General features: G+C 43.8%; 1 long non-coding RNA gene across 3 annotated transcripts; it reads left to right on the forward strand.

The window, feature by feature from the left end:
* Positions 1-4,474: 4,474 nt before the first annotated feature.
* On the forward strand, positions 4,475-12,045 carry LOC108390730 (uncharacterized). Of its 3 annotated transcripts, none has more exons than XR_012133745.1 (4): positions 4,475-4,663; positions 4,946-5,212; positions 5,801-5,934; positions 10,914-12,045. It is a non-coding gene; the product is annotated as an uncharacterized lncRNA (long non-coding RNA). The 3 variants fall into 3 exon arrangements; XR_012133746.1 differs by having other exon boundaries at positions 4,969-5,212; positions 10,914-12,043; XR_012133747.1 differs by lacking the exon at positions 10,914-12,045 and adding an exon at positions 6,545-7,346.
* Positions 12,046-20,400: the final 8,355 nt, after the last annotated feature.

Raw genomic sequence — 20,400 nt, forward strand, 5'->3', positions numbered from 1 at the left:
ACCCGTGAGACAGCGCCTCACGAGGCAGGGACGTAGTCAGTATTTTTGTTAGGTGACTTCATGTCATTTGATGTACGGCTCGCTTTGTCCCATGTGACTGTCGAACATGTGTTTTCTATGGATGCTGTCTACCATGCCGGCTCTTGGCCAATTGTCACTGAACGCACCGTGTGACAGCCAAAGAAGAAAAGGGATTGGAATAAGTGGAAGTGCTGATGCCTTGAATGGGTGAGGGTTACTTTTTAAGATTAGAAAAAAATTTACTTAAGTGGTGAAAAAGAGGACACGCGTGAATTTAAAGTTGATAGGTGGAGGCAAGTTCTAGAGCTGCCCTGTCCAATAAGGTAGCCACTTATAATTAGAGGGTATTGAACTGATGAAAAAATTCAGTTTCTTATTCGCAGTAGCCACATTTCCTCAGTAACTACATGCAGCTAATGGCTGCTGTATTGGACAGCACACATTCTAGCACATTGCCAGCATCACAGAAAGTTATATTGGATAGTACTGATCTAGATGAAGGGGCAGGAGGAAATAGCCCTGTGTTGGTAATCCAAGCCTTTCTAAGCACTGCGAGGTCATAGTTAATCACATTAGTCCTCCAGACACACAATGCTAAGACATTACTGGGTATGAATGTATTTATTAGCATTAACTACCAATAAAGGATAATTGAATGCTTACAGTATATGAGGCATTTGTTTAGGGGATGGAGGGAATGAAAACAATAGTTAACAATTGTCAAGTAATTAAGAACCAGGCAGCTTTACATACATTTCTCTTATGCCTGTACAAATTCATGATGATTGATGTTATTATCATATCCTCTTTATAGATGAGGGTACTGGAGTTTATGCCTATGACATGACTATGAAACCTGGGGTCTTGACCATTACCCATAATGCCTCTTTCTGAGGCAGAGTAAAACAGCCTTTCCTTTCAAATACCTTGGAATCTGATGTGGGAAATAGACATATTCTAATACAGTATGGGAGAGAATGTGATAAATGCCAGAGGAATCTGAAAAAAAATCTAATAAAACCAAGGGAGTGAAAATAATAATTTCAGCTTGTTCTTTTGTTTGTTAGAGGAGGAAGAGAACAGGAAGTAAAACTTTAAGGACAGATGAAAGTTGGACTTAAAGTGGGTAAGAGCATAATGAATACCAGGCAAAGGAGAGTAAGTGAAATAAATGATTGCGTGAGGATTATTTTAGTTCTCCAAAAGGACAAACAAGTCAAACTATCTTATGAGAGCAGCCATATGGTATCAATAACTTAAACTTCAAAGACAGGTTTAGTAATGGAACCAATTGAGTCAGATCAGTTTACTGATAGGCAAATTTTTATTGAACCACTGTATGGTTGTATATAATTAGATATATAGAATGCACAGTTCATGAACATAGATGATGAATATTTTTATAAAGCCAAACCAGTATAAAAACTAATTCACCAAGAACAGATCCACAGACCAGTGGAACAGAATAGAGAGTCCAGATATTAACCCAAACATATATGGTCAATTAATATACAATAAAGGAGCCATGGATAAACAAAGGGGAAATGACAACCTCTTCAACAGCTGGTGTTGGCAAAACTGGACAGCTACGTGTAAGACAATGAAACTGGATTATTGTCTAACTCCACACACAAAAGTAAATTTGAAGTGGATCAAAGACATGAATGTAAGTCATGAAACCATAAAACTCTTAGGAAAAAACATAGGCAAAAATCTCTTGGACATAAACATGAGCAACTTCTTCATGAACATATCTCCCCGGGCAAGGGAAACAAAAGCAAAAATGAACAAGTGGGACTATATCAAGCTAGAAAGCTTCTGTACAGCAAAGGACACCATCAATAGAACAAAAAGACATCCTACAGTATGGGAGAATATATTGATAAATGGCATGTCCAATAAAGGATTGACATCCAAAATATATGAAGAGCTCACACACCCCAACAAACAAAAAGCAAATAAGCCAATTAAAAATGGGCAGAGGATCTGAACAGACAGTTCTCCAAAGAAATTCAGATGGCCAACAGGCACATGAAAAGATGCTCCACATCGCTAATCATCAGAGGAATGCAAATTAAAACCACAGTGAGATATCACCTCACACCAGTAGGGATGGCCACCATCCAAAAAACAAACAAGAGCAAATGTTGGCAAGGTTGTGGTGGAGAAAGGGGAACCCTCCTACACTGCTGGTGGGAATGTAAACTAGTTCAACCATTGTGGAAAGCAGTATGGAGGTTACTCAAAAAACTCAAAATAGAAATATCATTTGACCCAGGAATTCCACTCCTAGGAATTTACTCTAAGAATGCAGGAGCCCAGTTTGAAAAAGACATATGCACCCTTATGTTTATCGCAGCACTATTTACAATAGCTAAGAAATGGAAGCAACCTAAGTGTCCATCAGTAGATGAATGGATAAAGAAGATGTGGTACATATACACAATGGAGTATCACTCAGCCATAAGAAGAAAACAAATCCTACCATTTGCAACAACATGGATGGAACTAGAGGGTATATTATGTTCAGTGAAATAAGCCAGGCGGAAAAGACAAGTATCAAATGATTTCACTCATATGTGGAGTATAAGAACAAAGAAAAAAACTGAAGGAACAAAACAGCAGCAGACTCACAGAACCCAAGAATGGACTAACAGTTACCAAAGGGAAAGGGACTGGGGAGGATGGGTGGGAAGGGAGGGACAAGGGGGAAAAAGGAACATCACCATTAGCAGACAATGTGGGGGTGGGGGCCACAGGGAGGGCTGTACAACACAGAGAAGACAACTAGTGATTCTATAGCATCTTACTATGCTGATGGACAGTGACTGTAATGGGGTATGTGGTGGGGATTTGTTGATGGGGGGAGTCTAGTAACCATAATCATGTAATTGTAGATTAATGATACCAATAAATAAATAAATAAATTCACCAGGGTTTGTTAATCAGCATCTCTTCTGTTGATAGTTTCCTGATGTTTTGTGTTCTTAAATCTTTGTTGTTACACTCTTATTTAGGCTAAGGTTCCTGTGACAGAGAGTGGGTTTCGAAGTATGGTGTCTTCTTGCTTTACCATCACTGACAGCAGGTGGAGACCTGCTCCCTTAAATGCTATACTTAGCGGATTTGCAAATAGGCTGCAGCTTTCTCCTCTGCTGCAGAGCCACAGACAGGAGGTCAGAAACTGCATCTCCACCCTCTTCATCAAATTATTACCTGCCCTGTCCATGTGAGGATTTGAGTTTTCAGTCCTGTATAGGATGCCATGAAGAGTTAACCTTATGTTGAGTTTTATTTGAACTTATTTAAAAATAGACAATTTGTATATAATTTAATATACTTAATAATTGTGTAATACTTATTTTAATATATAAATTTTATTTATAAATTAAAATTCTTTTAAAATTACTTAAAAGTAGTTGAAAGGATTGGAAACAGTGAAAGTATTCAAAAGATATAGTTTCAAATCCCAGCTCCTGTCAATATCATTTTATAAAAGAAGGAGCATTTCAACATCTTCCCTCACCTGTACACAGGAGGGAAGATAGTCATAATCTTATAAGTTGAATGATTCTGCTTTATGAAAAATACATTGCATTATTCTTATTTTTCTAATTTTGCTGAGGACCAATAAAAATATTACACAAGGACTGGCATCAGTTATTGGGCAGACATTTGAAAGACATCTATTTTATTTTTCTGAAACTTAATTTGGCCATCTGTAAAAGTTATCCTCTATTCTGCATCTAGCATTAGTGCTGACCACTTCACAGTTTGAGGAGGATCTGCTGGGATGGTCAGTGTGTTTATGCTCAAGAGTCCCAGAGCCATGAGTCAGGAGAGAAGAGGAGGGGGGCTCCAGCCTGCACATGGGCCCGAGGTCTATAGGTCCCAGGCTGGCAGAGGCAGAGGTGGGTGATAGAGTTGCCTGATCCTCTTTTCCTTAGAAGTTCAGGTGACTTAGGTCCCCACCAGCCAATTGGTTCTTAGCTCATATTCTTAGGAGATATCTGGAAGAGCAGGAACAATAAAAGGATAATATTTGGGTTACAATCAGGATATTAATATATAGACAGGTTTGGTTTCAGGGGCAATGGAAACCTCTCCCAAATAGCTCTCCATTTTCTTGCCAATCTTACCTGAAATTCTTTTAAGTATAATTGTTTAACATGCAAATACTATAGAACCCAAGACAAATTCTTTCATAACCACAAACATGGTGCTTCCTATCTGCCAGATACTGTTCTAAGTGATTTGCCTAGATTTAGTCATTTTAACCTCACACTGTCCTATGAGACGGTTGTGGTGTCATTACTCTCATTTTACAGGGAGTAAACTAAGGTAAAGAAGCTGTGGCATTTGCCAAGGTCACTGGTGGAAAGTGGTGCAGTCAGGATTTGAGTTCTAGAATCCTTGCTTTTAGCCATTCTGCTAGACTGCCTCTGTCGTAAAGTGGAAATGGTACCACCACACCCTTTCCTGCTGTGCTGAGGGGGAGGCCAGTGGGAAGCCAGGCCAGAAGGCCCAAGGTACAAGCACTCACGGGAGAGGATGCCAGGAATGGAGACTGAGCACTAGAAAGGCGAACTCTGCAGAAAACACCTCCATCTGGTCCTCCTCTTTCACTCTGCACATGGTAGAGGTATTTGTTGTGGGGGCAGAGTGGGGGTGGGAGGATAATGCTGATTTCAACCCTCCAATCTTTTCAAACCACTCAGCAGCTGCCTTCTACTTGTTAGATCCTCTATCTAGAAACTTTTTAGGGGAAATATAAAGTGTCATCTCCCCCCAGTGAATATAATAGTCTTAGACTTAAACTCACCACCTCTCTTTCTGTAGAAGACCCAGAACCAGAAAGCTGTTCAATTGCCCCTTTGTGTTATGGACTTTGAACTACTCCTTGGCCTCCTATCCTGCCTTACAGGCTTCCCTCCCTTCTGTAAACAGCCTTCGCGTCCCAGCTGAGCTCCCCAGCATGGAATTGTCAACAGGGAGGGAACACAGGCCACCACAGCAGAATACCAGATGGAGCTGGAGCTCTTCAGTGGAACCTGACTCTTCAGTAATAGGAGGCTGAATACAAAGTCCACCATCAGGAGCAGCTTCCACACAGACATTAAGTATTTCCCAAATTGAACACTTTCTATGTCTTGTGGCTTGATCCAGACTGGTTTACCTTTTAATTTATTGGGTACGTATCTGTCTTCCCCACTGGAGTCTAAACTCCATCAGGGCAGGCTATTTAATATTTTTCTTCCACAAAGTAAATTCTACATAAAAAGTGTTCAACCAACTTGACACCAGTGGGACTCCAGCTTTCTGAGAATTTGACAATGGGCTCACACATCACTGACAGGATTCCAAAGAAGGAAGACACCATCAACCAGAGGAGTGAGTCACCTCCAGGACCACTGGGGCAGGGGGGACTGGAGATCTCCTCTTCTTTTGCCAGGTCCCTGATAACGCTCTGCTCTCCAGGCCACTTACGTACAACTGCATGTTGAGAAGGTGGAGTGAAGGTAGCTGCTGGCAGGTTTTGCTCCACACTTGTAATTCTGGTGAAGAAATTCCAGAGCTTTCATTGCTCCTTCTACACCTTGCTCCCCCTAGAGTCATTGTAGGGTCTTTTGCATTCTGAGCATTTGTTCAGGAATGCCCATGATCCTCCTCCCTAACAATTTGGCTCTGTTGGAATGGCTGACTCTATTTGGAATTCCATGAAGAATCTTATAAAACTTGGTAGTTGGTAGAGATGACATGCCCTGACTTTATTTTGCAGAGACAAGCCCAGGAACTTCACATGCCAGCAATCCTCTTTATGGCACCAGAGAGACAGGACTGGCACTCTTGACAGGCTTCACTCCACAGGTATGGCCAGTTGGGCTTGTTTAAGTCAGCATCACAACAGTTTGGGTAAGTGGGCACTAGAGGCTAAGGTGAAACCGTACCCACTTATTCATCAAAACTGCCTAGTTGGTTTTATCTTGATTCAGAAACTGCTTTCTTTTCAACTGACTGCTTGATCCCAGAGTCTAAGATCTCAAAGTTAAATATCAAACAGGAGACTGAAATGCAAGCCATTTTAAAGAAGACATAAATACAATATTTGTGGGAGTAGGGAGTGGGCAAATATTCTTATTTTTTTTAAACCAGGGGAACAGTCCTTTTGAAAATTCATATGAAAAAGATGTATACCCTTAGCCTTCTAAATCGAAAGTGGCATTTAACTTTAAGTTCTATTTTTTCTTAATGTCAGAGAAGTTTTGAGACATTTCTTATTCATTCTCCAATACTTTATCAGATCTTCAGACTATTTCAAAGGCAGCGATGTTAATACTTATAGCGGAGTGGGGTCTTTGCAAAGGAGCTCATTTGCCTAAAATGTCTGGGAATCATGTCCAAACAAAGACATTACTAAAAACATTTCCTCAGGTATTAAAAAAAAAGTGTGGTTTATTCACTCAGAACTTGGATTTCTTTGAGATGTCGAGTGTTCTTTTAAAAGCCTGCTTTTATTTGGTAGAAATCTCATCCCAGCTGCAATAATGGGACATGCTGATCTGGAGCCCTTAGTGAGTTGACAGCCATCCACATGCAGAGCTACAGTGCTTTTGGTCTCCTGCTTTGTGGGCAGGGATAACAGGATAACCCACAGGATTTACCCACAGGGTACATCCCAGAAAATTCACCAGAATGTCTTGTGCTAATAGTTTAATGGAATTCTCCCTCCAGCACTTTCTGACAGGGCATGGAGATTTTCTTCAGTGTCATCACACTTCAAGAGTGATTGTGTTATCCAGGTGCAGGTGTTCTTGCCTGGCCTTTACCTGTTGTCTCCTCATGTCACATATAGCCAAGAAAGCAGATGACAGGTTCGTCTCTCTTACAAGGGGAATTACCAAGTGGTTGCCTAGCAACTCGGCTCAAGCAACACAGTCTGTGTGGTGGAATGTAGTGTGGTTGGCTTTCAAGAATGTTTGTATTTGCATATTTCTTTTGGGCTTCTAGAAAAAATGGTATGTTTTCTTGGAGTTGAGGTTATTAAAATGGCCTTTTGTATTGCTTCACCCGGGTATTCATTTTATAGTGGCCCATTATCCTAAAAAGGACAATTATCTGGTCAAATCATTACCACAAATTCAATTCAGTAAGCAGCTTCTATGTGCTAGATGCTATGGTATACCATAAGGAGTTGTAAGGGTGAACAAGTATGGTCCCTGTCTCAGGGAACTTCTATGTTTAGTAAATGTGTATAAGCATTTGTTTACACATGTGAAACAGACAGCTATGATGGGTATGTAAAATAAAGGTATTTTTATTTGGAACAGTTCGTTTGTGTTTGATCAAAGGATTTTTCACTTTTATTTAGATTCCTTCCTTTATAGCTTACAGCTGCAGTCAGTTCAATAAGCTGCAATCAGTTCAAAATCACTTTTAAGACACAGCTCCTATTGGAGTCTCAGTAATTAGCAGCTCTTACACAGCTCTTCATGGAGTGTGACACTGCTGATGTTGTTGGATAGGGTGCTGCCCTGTATCTACTGCCGTCTTTCTGCATAATTGCTGCCAGGGTGTTCACAGCCTCCCCACCTCTATTTTACACGCTTCAGTTTAAAAGAAACCCCATGTCGTTCTTTGTTTACTTTGCAGCAGCGCCATAGGCCTCCCTCTCTCCATGTAAGGAGGGCTTTGGAATGTTCCAGATCTTGCATTAGGGAGTCTTTGGATCACTTGGGCCAAGTTCTTTCCCACCCACTGTGGAGACGGTTGTGAGACAGCGCCTGGGGTTTGACTAACCCCTTTCCCTTGAGTTCATTTGTCTGGTGGGTTGGTTTGGCATCTTCTTCCTCAGGAAGGTGCCAGGGCCCGGTGAAGTAGCTATTCCTGGCAGCACTGGTACACAGTCCTATACACACTCATTGGAGGCCCCTCCTGAGTGGACCGTATTAGGAATCCACACAGAAAAGAAGACGCTTTTGGGGTAATGGTCCTGTGGCACCGACGTGCCCTCCGCCGCCTTTGGTAAGCACACTTTGCTCTCTCTGTGCTCCCACATCCCAGGGCTTGCATGTTGCTCATTTTCTCCACCATCATTCCTTCAAATCCTTTGCCATTCGCAAGAAATCATTCAGACCTCTTGTCTTCACATAGAGCACCTAACTTTTGCTTCCAGACCCACTGTCAGGCAGAAGGAAGGGTTAAAGTAGAGAAGGGGACTGTATAAGATCAGGCACAAAAATGTTTTCCTTATAGAACCGCATTGCACCATCAACTTCATGTAGCCCCTCATGGCCCATTCCACAAATGAAGCTCAAAAAGTGCTGACGTGTATGGCTTTTATGAGCACCACCATACTTTCCTGCCTTGATGCAGCTTTTCACTTACAATCAAACCAACCAACATTTACTAGGTACTGTGTACCTCCTAAGGGTCAAGGAAGCAGTAAAGAATAAGACACTCTCTCTCTACCCAGAGAAATTCACAGACCAGTTTTAAGTGCTATAATGAAGATATGGGAGTACGGACAGAAGGTCAGCGAATTCAGGCAAAGGGTGGGCATTCAGGAACAGATATGTAGGGAGCCATTTAAACTAGATCTGGAAGGTTGGCAGACAAGGGAAGCCTCTCTGTTTACTTTTAAAAATGGGCCAAGAGCAAAGAACTTGTTTCCTTTGATGTTGGGAAATCCTTTATTGCTCTAATTAAATCCTTTACACTGCAGTTTGCTCTGTAGTTCCATATTTACTCTCATTCCAGTTTCAGTTGAAATAGCAAAAAATCTTTGCCTAATAACCTAGTCACTCAGAAGCCTTTAGCAAATCCTATCTGCCCTGACATAGGAAACAACTATTTATTTTCTTCCCATCCCCAAATCCTGCAGCTAGACTTCTTAGCTGCTGCCCTAGAAACAATTTCTGAGAGACTCCCTCCCCCCTGCATGGCCCATCCTCGAATGATGGGGGGAGATAGGGCAATCGGCTGGAGGGGGCCTGCCCCAGATAACTGCATTTAGAAGGAGACTGCACTGTAAGCGTGTTGCATGGCACCTTCACTACAAACAGAATTTTTGAAGTTGAATGACACAGAAGAGAAGGATACAGTTCAGTGTTTCACAATACCCCACTACCAGACTTCACCAGCCTATAGATTGTCCTATTGATATCCAGACCGAAATTTCATTAGCTCCAAGCCCTCTTGAAGGTCTGTCAAACTTTATACTCATCTCTTCCCTTGCCAACTCATCCTCAGTTACTTCTGGAGGCCCCTGAGGCATAGTTTATAGGCAGACCAACTTATTCTTCCACTGTAACCAACCCACTGGTGGTCTTCTCTCCACACCCCCTACAAAAGGGTACCTCGCCAGCATGTGCACACTCTGTAAACAGACTGCTCCTATAATGGGCACTCCTGATGCCATGCTGGATGCAGCATGCTCTCCTGGGGCCACTCTAGGCCACCAAGTAGCCAAAGTGGAGGGTGGGGTGGAACAGTGGGGAATGAATGAACCTCTTGCTGATTGGCTGTTCTTGGCTACCTGTGTCCCATAGCACAATTGCTTGTATCCTTGGTTACTCTAAGTCTTACATGACTACTCCTCCCTCACTGGGGCTGGACTGAGTCTTCTAGGCCAAGATGGGGAATGACAGTTCATCAGTTCCTTCCATCACTCTTCTCTTTCTCTCTAGGGAGCTCTGCACCCAAATAAAACAACTCTAACAAAATAAAACTCCAAACCTTTCTACTTCAATAAAATATAACAAAAGTGTGTCCACTGATGCAAAGAGATAATAATACTTGAGTTGATGGTGTTCTGTAAACTCATCCCATGAGGGTTTCTTGTATAACTTGAGGTAATGAGTACCCAACCCATTCTTAAAGGTACCTCTAATTTCCATTAGGGATATAATGCATGAAAAGCTCCCATCTTATGGGCAATCTGTGAGAACGCCATTTCAAGAGAAATCAGCAATGATTGCAGACTGAAACTTAACATTGTCTTGTCAATTGGGGTGCTTGCTGTACAAGAATTTTTCTGTAGACTCTAAGAAACATCTGTAACTCCCCCCCAACCCCACCCAAACAAATGCGAAAAAGAAACCTACACAAACTAAACTCTTCAGAACCAGATAATGCAAAAGACAAGGAACAGAAATGGGATTGCCCTAAAAGTAGAATTCATGATACAGTGAACAGAGCCCAGGGTTCAATTAAAGATCTCAGTTGAATACAAGCTTTACAAGCTGGAGTCTGCTGAGAAAGTCCCTTGACCTCTCTGAGCTGCTATCTCTCATTTCTAAAATGGACTGATAATAATACCTGCCCTCCTTTCCAGGGTTGTGAGAATGGAATGGGATAAAATAAATATACTATAAATAAAAGTGCTTTGCGAATGGTAAAGTGTTTGTTATTCTCTAACGGCAAGCTGGAAGAAATCACAGCAGCTCAGTGATGTCAATGAGGCTCTCTAGTTTGGGGGAGTTTATTTTAGGGTGTGTCTCTGTGCCCACACATCACGCCACCTGTGTGTCCAGCACAGATGTGAGGCCTAGGGCTGATAGAACCCATCCTGATATATTACCTTGTTTAAGGCACAGTGGAAAATCTGGTGAGGCCAGCCCTAGGACCAGAAAGAATGGGAATGACAGTGTCTAGATGATTATGTGTGTGCTCACTGACATAGTGCATCAATCAAATCCCCTCTTTCATCAGAGGCCAGCTCTCTGGAACCACTTCTCCTCTCAGAATCATTGCCATGTTTTCCCAACAATATCATCCTTCATACCAAGAGCATTGTGATGCAGAGTACTGTACTATTATCTCTGGGATTTTTTCCAAGCCACAGACACTCTTTCTTCAAGTTTTAATACTGGCATTTTGCTTTCCCTTACCAGAAAGAGCCTGCATATTCAGGAAGTGACAAACACCAGTACTGCTGAAAGCAGAAAAAGCAGAGCCCCTGCCTCTGCCCGGAGCCCACTCACCGCTAGCACAATTTATTGTGATAAGAAGAGGAATGTGTCATATGCCTGGGAAGTCCAGCTTGTGTCCCTAAATGGTCATGACTTCAGCATTAAAAGGTTTTGCAGCACGACTGGCCTCCATCAAAGACCCAACCCTGCAGCAAAGGCTGATCTAAGTCTAGGCATCCCTCACCCATCTCTTCAGTCAGCTCCACCCCTCAAGGTGACCCCCGACCTCACCTCTGGCTGACCATCAAGCCCAGAGCGCTGCAGGATTGGGGGTAGGGGATGAGAGGGTGGGCAGGGGTCTCATTGCTAACAAGGATGGCCCCACAGCATCTGTGCAAGTGCACCAGTGGCCCTCTTTAAGACTTGGGCAAGGGCTGGGGACCAACGAGGGACTGCGTTCTGTTGCCTGGAAAACCAGGATTCTTCAGCAAAGGGATCTGCCCAAAGTCTAGAATATAAGCCAGCAACTTGCTTTACACCTTCTTCAAAAGGCAAAAGAAACTGTAGAAACTGGCTGTTATGGCCTAAGTATATTCTAAGTTCAAAGTCAAGTGTTCTGTTACCACTGTTACTTGTTTTAAAATCCCCCTTTCAGTATTAGTGTTGGCCAATGAAGGTGTCTAGGATCAGAAATATGTAGGCTCTTTATCAAATGAACACAAAACATCACTTCCACATGTGAAAACTTAACAAAGGGAAACCTCACTAACAGGGCCGAGTAAGGTCCAGCAGGGGTCGCTCTCAGGCCCTACCATATCGCCTTAGCTTTACTGGCCACCAGGAGGGAGGAAGGTTTCTGCCTCTCTGCAACAGGCTAGCCAGTGAGAGACTGTCACAACCTAGCCAATGAGCAGCCACAATACTTGGAACTCCCAATTTCCTCCAATGGGCTTTTTGTTTATAACAGCCCCTCCCAAGTTCACCCTTTCATCTATATAGGAGCTTTTAGTCTCCTTTGTTCTCTGAACTTCCCTATGGTTTTACACTATCTTGCTTGCTCTGAATTGTAATTCTCTGCTATTGCCCAATAAACCTGCTTTTGCTGAAAAAAAAAAAAAGACTGAGTTTTATTTTCAAGGTTAACTCACACAATATGCAATTTCTAGGACAAAAACTCAGTACAGATCAAATAAATGACAGTATTTGGCTGCCATTCTTCAAGTAAAGGCTGCCATTCTTCAAAAAGCTAACATGAGTTATCATAAAATCCAGCAGTTCCACTCCTAGGTATATACTCTACAGAATTAAAAACATAAGACCACACAAAACTTCTACATGAATGTTCACAGTAACATTATTCCTAGTAGCCAAAAAGTGAAAACAATCCAAATGTCCACTAACTGATGAGTGTATGAACAAAATGTGGTATAGCTATACAATCATTATTTAGCAACAAAACATAATAAAGTAATGATACTTGCTACAAAATGGATGGATGTTGAAAACATCATGCTAAGTAAAAAGTTAATTGTAAAAGAGCACATATTATATGAATCAGTTTATACAAAATGTCCGTAATAGTCAAGTCTACTGGGACAGAAAGTATATAAGTAGTTGCTTAGGGATAGAGGACTTCGTGACTGCTCATACAACTGTCCTGTTATGATTTGTGTACTTTTAAACATTTCATGTTTCAATAAAAATGTTTATTAAAAGAAAATTTGTGAAAAAAAAAGGCAAGTAAAGGCTGAGATAGAACATTGGCATGGTGTTCTTAAAAGATTATTAGGTGCCCAGTGTTTAGTAAGTGTAATGGTGTGCTATTGTGTCTTGTAGTGGGTGATAGGAAATTTAAAAGATATGGATGATTTTTGGATCTTGACAGAAAGAGATGGTTCCTGGCAATAAGGAATCTCCATGTACATTAATTGGACAATAAATGCATATATAAGCAGCATTTCTCTTTCCATTATTCTTAATCTTTATTGATAAATCACTATACCTCAATGGGCTTATGAATATTGTACAATGCATTAATTTTGAATTAATTCATTTATATAAACAGGAGTCCCACAAATGTGTTTTTCTGGGGCCTGACCTAAGGTGGCCCCTGATGACCCCTGACTGGCCAGTGGCATGATGGATTTCAAAGGTAATTAGAATATGAAAAAAAAACCAAACCAAAAACTTGTATCTTAAAAAGATGAAATGTAATGATTTAGTGGCTTAGAAAAGACAAAAAATTCTTTCTTTCTCACTTGAGATACTTATTCTAGGATGGTTGGAGGCTCTGTGCCACATGGTCATTCAGGGATCCAGGTTCCTTGCATCTTCCTCTGTCATCCTCTAGGGCATCATTCTCAGTTGCATGGTCAAAGCTGGGACTCAAGCTAGTTTATGTCTGGTGCAAGGGAGGGAGAAAGAGTGAGCATCAGGCAGGCCTACTATCTTCAGTCATAGGTCTGGTCATCTCTTCTGTTCAAATAGTGCAACTTAGTCACATGGTCACACCTAACTGCAAGAGAGACTGGGAAATGCTGGACAGCTATGGCCCCAAATACAAATGTGTTACTATGGAAGTAGGGGAGGAAGAGTCTTGGTGGAACTCTGATAGTCTCCATTTTAGGAACCATTTGAATGAATCATCTCAGTGGCTAGTTTGTCCTAAAGACACATAAGAGAGCTTTCATTTGTCACCTGGAGTTTGATTTGAACAATCATGGCACAACCTTTGTACTGCCATTCAGCAAAGCCATCCCTATTATTACCTCTCACCTTGATGGGTTTAATAATGATGAACTTGTTTTTAGGATAAAGACTGTGGTAGCTCTCTTGCTTTTTGTCATACAGAATTCTTTCACCTGTCCTCTGGTAGTGGTACCCTGATTTTCCTCTTGGGAGCCCCACTTATACATCTTTTATGTTCTGCATGCACAGTTGACTGTACTACCAGATCCATGGGTGGGCGTGTGACTGCAGCCTGGCCAGTTAAGCCATCACATTCCCTGGCCATGGTGTTTTGCTCGGTGACAAACCCATGGTCCAATCAGAGCCAATGAAGTGCAATGAGACTTTTTCTAGGATTGCAGAGAGAAGAACACTTCGCATTTTCCTTCCACATTCTCAAACCTTGGAAGATACAGGACTGGTAGCCATCTTGCCCCTACAAGAAGAGGATGTGGAGAAGAGCAGAGTTAAGAGATAAAGATAAAACCAAGTCCTGGTGATATTGTTTGAGTCCCTGGGCCAAGCTAGGCCTGTGCCAGCACTATGCTCGGTCTTCTCAGGTACATGTGACAGCATCCAACCCCTCTGAATTCATTCAGAGTTGAATTTTTGTCATTTGGTGCAACCAAGAGAGCACTAACTGATATACAGACCACATAGACCTGGGTGGGGTTTGGCTTTTTTTTCTTTCTTTGCACAAAGTGAAGATTCCCTTGTGATATGTATGGCCCAGCTCTACCCTGGATTTCCTTAGCTGTCTGGTCACTGCATGGGCACTGCTCCTAGCCAATGATTCTCAACCAAGAATGATTTTGGCTCCCAGGGACATTTGACAATATCTACAGGCAATTTTGTTTGTCACAGTGTGTGAGAGGGAAATGATGGGGGCTGCTGGCACCTTATGGCTGGAGGCCAGGCTTGGTTCTAAACACCATACAATGCACAGGGCAGCTCCCACGGCAAAGATTATTCGGCCCAAAGTGTCAGCATGGCCAAAGCTGATAAGCCCTGACAACCCCACGGGAGCTCAGATACTCTGGAGTTACTCCCCAGTGCAACATGCTTGGGACACTGCGGCCCCCTGAAGGGGCTGTGGCCTCAGCAGGGAAGGCCTCACCCTGAGACCCTCCTGGGCTTGCCAGCTCCAGGCAGAGATGGTGACTTGTTCATGATTAAGCTCTTCAGGAAACTGATCCAAGAAGGCTCTGTTGCCTGGAGGCGATTGTGACGGTCTCTTGGCACCAGGGTCTGGGAGAGAGAAAAATGGGTGGCCTGGTGATATGAGAGTTTATTTAGGGCCTCATATCTTCTCAAGAGTGTTAGGTGCCCTGTCTCCTACAGACTGAAAAACCAAGCCTGTTTAGGTCCTGAAATACCGCTGTTACATGAACACAACAAATACTTTTTACTGAAATAGTGAACCAGGGCCTCTATTCCCTGAAGTCTCTGTGCTGAGAAGACATCTTTTCTAGAAGCTGTGATCGTGAAATGCCCCTGCTTTCTAGGTCCACATCTCCACTCGCATTCCAGCCCACGCCTCTGCCTAGCCCTCGGTGCTAGGAACTTCCTGGTGGGTATCTGATCAGCAGACCAGCGCTCTGAAGGCCCTGATTCTCCGGAGTCCCTGCTCCTGCCTGGTCCTAGTGCCTTCCCTCGAGGGCATTCTTGACAAAGCCTGACTCCTAAAAAAGGATAGAATAAGTCCCAAGCTTGGGGCAAGGATAGTGAGAGGGGGGAGACTCATGGGCAGCCTTTTTTACTTTTTCTTTTTTTTTCAAAAGTAACAAATAAGACACAGGACAGATCAGAGCATGGCTTCAATGTCCCTGGGGAATTAAACATTTTTTGTGGAAATTTCTCCCCGAATGTTTTCTCCTGGCTTTGCCCAGATGCCTCCCCCATTGAGTGGACTTTGCACAGAGCTTTCGAAAAACAGCTTTTGTTCCCAGGCTGAGCTGTATCCTCCCAGGAACCTTTCTTCCAGCACACGCAACCCATAGCTTATGCTTTGCCTCCCCTACCTGGGTGAAGCCAGGCCAAGCCCCGGTGAGAGTTGGGAGGGTGTGGGTGTTCTGCACCCGGACAAGGAGTCCTCTTTTTGTTGCTGTTCTTGGTGTCATTTCCAGACAGATAGCTAGGAAAAAATAGTAAACAGTCTTCAATTCTGGACAGAAGCTGAGATGGAATTTTCTTTAGGAACCTCCTTGAAGGTCAAGGCTCTGACCCAACTTCTCTTGAGAACGCTTGAGTTCAGTGAAACCAATCCGTTGAAAGTGATGTAATCAAAATGCAACTGATTTTGGCCTCTCACCATCCGTTTGAACTATTCAGCAAGGGAAGGCATTTTCCTTCCCCCTGGGGGAGAGCCCAGCCCACCCAGGCCTCTTCTGATCAGGTTCAGATAATGTCATTTTATATCACAAAATCTACAATCAATTAGAGATTTAAAGCTTCCAGTCATAGATATGAAAGGAATTTCATCTTGCTTCAGGATTAACTCTTCCGCTTCCTGCTCTAAGGTCTGGAGTTAGGGCTGCCACCGCCAGGCCCTGGGGTGTGCTAAGCTTTTGTGTCTTCTCACCTGACCACCCATCCCCTTCCCCACTTACTGGTTGCTTCCAAGGTCTAAGTGGGAGGGGCAGGAGGGAAAGAAGCGAGGGAAAGGGGAACAGGGCGATCGTTACTTGACTGTACAGTTGCCAGCTCTCTGGGCCTGGCAAATGGTGAAAGCTGTTTTCAAGGCGATGTCCTGCCCTTCAGAGGTTTCCACCTCAGGGCCCTCTCCTGAGGTTCCCAGGCTGCATCTCTGTTCGGGGTAATGACTGTGACTTCGTCTTCAGCCCCCAAGAAACCAGCATTCCCCTCCAACTTTTTCCTGGTGAGATCCTTTTATTCCCTAGGAGGCGCCACAGGTCTTACACTAACCCTATGCTGGCCCTCTCTCCCCCATGCACCACATCTGGCCAGGGGAAGCACTCAATGGCCTCTGCCCCAATCCCAGTACAGCCCCTCCTTCTGACACAGGCCCGTGGGTGCCCACAGCTTGAACGACTTCGTGGAAGCCCCCACCACAGGGCTTGAGATGAATGTGGTAGGGCACCCACCTCCACCTCCATTGGGGCATAACTCACAGAAGAACTCTATTTCCAATCTTCCCATTTTCTACACTCTGACTCTTTTCCTATTTTTGATAGGCCCAGGGGCCCAAGTGCTTGCAGTTGGTTCTCCATTGTTTCCTTTGTAAACACTGCACGTGAGGGTGTGTCTCATGCTCAATTTGCTATTTGATATTGTGGTAGCCTACTCCAGAATGGCCTCTCACCTCCAGATATTCACATCCTGTGCAGTCTCCTCCCGCCCTGAACAGGGCTGACCCTTGTCACCACTTGCTATTGCAGAAGTGATGGTATGTACTTCTGAGGCTAGGTCATATGTGACTTCTAGGGTTCAGCTATACCCCAAAAGGATATGTTCAAGTCCTAACCCTCAGGACCTGTGAATGTGAGCTTATTTGGGAACAGTCTTTGCACTAATCAAGAGCCATAATGGATTAGGATGGACCCTAAACCCAATGACTGACATCCTTATAAGAAGAGAGACACAGAGACAGATACAGTGACCTCTGTGTGAAGATGCAAACAGGCTGCCACAAGCCAAGGAACCATGGGGCCACCAGAAGCTGGAAGAGGCAAGGAAGGATTCTACCCTAGATCTTTTGCCAGGAGTGTAGCCCTGGTAAGACCTTGATTCCAGAATTGTGAGAAAGTAAATATTGGTTGTTTCAAGTCACCACATTTGTGGTACTGTTAGGCAGTCCTAAGAAACTAATGTAGTCATTGTGACTTCTTTCCTGCTGTCTCTTAAGTCACTCCAGCGTAGACCTATGGAGAGACCAGCAAGGAAAGGAACTGAGGCCTCCTGCTGACAGCTACCCCAGCTTGCCACCATCTGAGTGGGCTCCCTCAGAAGCAGATCCTATGGCCCTGTCACGCCTTCAGATGACTGTGGCCCTAATTGGCATTTGACTGCTACTTCTAAGAAATCTTGAGCCAGAGAACCCAGTTAAGCCATTTCCCAGTTCCTGACCCACAGAAACTGTGAGATAATAAATGTTTATTATTATTTTAAGCTTCTAAGTATCGGAGTAATTTTTATGCAGCAATAGGTGACTAATACTGGTATCTGTCCTGCTGGGGCCTAGGTATAACCTGAAACAGGAAGCGTTGAATCGTGTCATACTCACATATCACTAGGAATGATCAGATACCCCAATGTCATCCTCTCTGCAGTGGTAATATTTCCAGCAATGCGCTCCACAGCTATTGGTAGTGAGGCATCCCGCTTACTCATTTACCAGTGAGCACCTTCCATGTGCCAATGCTGTGTTAGGGCCTGGGGCTATAGGTGTGAACAGTCCCGTCAGGGCCATATCTCTGCTACGAGACAGATATGGGCAAGAAGGACCACACTCATCTGCAGAGGCAGGAGGAGGGGCCGCTGAAGTCTTTAGTGGTGTGACCCTGTAGAGGCAAAAGGAGAACCAAGCTCAAGGGTCCACAAGCAGTAGGAGGTAGAGCTGGAATCCAGACTCCCTGTTTCTGGTCTTGGATTTGTGCTTCCTGAGCTTGACAGAGGATGGATCATGGCACCAGGGTCTCTGTAGATACCTGGAGGCATATGGCCTTGAATTCTGCCAGGACACTCTTTTTGGATAATGGTGTCTCTGCGGAAAGATGGGGGCCCAGAGTCCTAGGATCTTGTTTCTGCTCTGTCAACTTGACTGAGCTCCTCCTTCTGGGGATCCTTTGAGCCATGACACAACAGCCACTCCCTCTGAAACAGTACAAGCCTAAGGGTGAGAAGGCTAGCCCTCACCTGCATGCAAGTCCTAGACCTCCTTAGTGGTGGTGTTCCCTAAAAAAGTTGAATCAGATGTAGCACCTACAGAAATCTTCCAGGCTGGCCCCTTTCCAGATCTATTCACAGACCTTGCAGGTAAGAATAGCCACCATTTCTGGAGTATCTACCCAGCAGCAAATTATTTCTCTAATCTTCACAGCACCCCTCCAAGGTGAAAGATTATGACCTAGGTTTGGCAGTTCAGGAAGGTGAAGCTCAGGAGTGAGCCCAAGGTCATGGTGCTAATGAGGGACTGAGCTGGGACTCCAGCCTGGGCCTGTCAGACACTAATGCCCCTCATGCCTACTCACCTCTCACTGCTATAGAGGGTGATCAGGAGAATTCAGTCTGGGGATTAAAGCCAGGGCCCCAGGAGTTGGGATTTTCTCGAGCTTCAAGGGATTACCATGGTAGGTATTCACTGGTGCTGGTGAGGTTGTATAAAGTGGTGGCTAAAGATAATTGGGTCTAATGCCCAACAGCCCAGGTTTGAAACCTAGTGTCTCCTTATCCTCCAAGTCTCTGATTCCTCATCTGAAAGCTGAGGATAGGAACACATACCTCCTTGTATTTGGGGGAGGAGTAAGTGAGATAATGCATGAAATTCATGGCAAGAGTAAACAGCCCATTATGTTTTTCTTCTGTTAATATTAACAGCACTTGCCCTCCATGGCCACTAGACTCTTTTTCAGGTCAGTTTGAAGATAGACAAATTTGAAAGAAAGAGTTACGTAGCTGGAAGCTGATGGAAATTGTGGCAGATAGGTTGTTTTCTGTTTTTTGGAGGGATTCTTTTCGAGCTCTAAGACAGCTCTCTCTGTGTGAGGTGATGAGTGTGATTAATTGCAATCAGCTCTTTTCCACATAATGATGGAAGCTGGATGTCACCCTGTGGCTTCTGCCCAACTGAGTGCAGTTACCCATTATGTCCACGAGATGTCGTAATTAATCACATTTCCACGCCCTGAAGCCAAAACAAGATACTCAGGGCCTGAAACTGGTTACCAGACTCCCACTCAGGGAGGAGATGCAGTGAGCAGCTGAGCATTCTTCAACATCCTCTGAAATATTCTTGATACAGACTATGTAAGTAGAAGGAGGGTTGGTGCAAGGGGTGACTCGGCCTAGGTGACCCAGGTAGCTAGGTGCAGAGCTGGAAGAGTAAGGGTCTCCTGCCTGCTGGTTAGATGCACCAACTGCAGGTCTGTCCTGAGTGTGTAAGAGGCTTGGCGGGGTGGGGGTGGGGGGACGGGAGCCTGGTTTCTGGGTCTCAAGGAATGGCCACCTCAGGGACTGTGATTTGAAGATGGGGCTTCAGGGTGACACTAAAGGGTCCTCTGCCCATTTCCTTTGTTAAACAGAAAGATACAGGCCCAACATGGGATCACTTCTGCTAGGCCAGGTCACCAAACCAGGGCTGAATGCCTGACTTAACTTCAGTTTCAACCTTCCCCAGAAATGTAGTCAGTCAGGAATTCTCCATTCAGCATCAGTAAGATAATGTCACCTGTGTCCTTTCCATTCCTCAAAGGAATCCACCTGAGACCCTTTTGTCCCCAGATGAAGGTGAAATAATCTTTATTTTCTGTTTATGACTTCCTTGTCCTGCCTGTAAAAGCTTTTGCCTCTGTGGAGCCTTTGGAGCATCTTTCTACTTGCTAGAGGGGATGCTGCTGGATTCATGAATCACTTAATAAAGCCAATTAAATCTTCAAATTTACTTGGATGAATTTTGTTTTTTAACATTTAGAGTCCTGGGTTCTGCTGGGTTGCAGCCCAGCTCTCTGCCAGGCACTCCAGGCTGCCTTTCTGTTGACTGCTATTATAATGACAGGAATGATGG

This window comes from Manis javanica, chromosome 8 (assembly GCF_040802235.1).
Source record: "Manis javanica isolate MJ-LG chromosome 8, MJ_LKY, whole genome shotgun sequence".
NCBI classification, from domain to species: domain Eukaryota; kingdom Metazoa; phylum Chordata; class Mammalia; order Pholidota; family Manidae; genus Manis; species Manis javanica.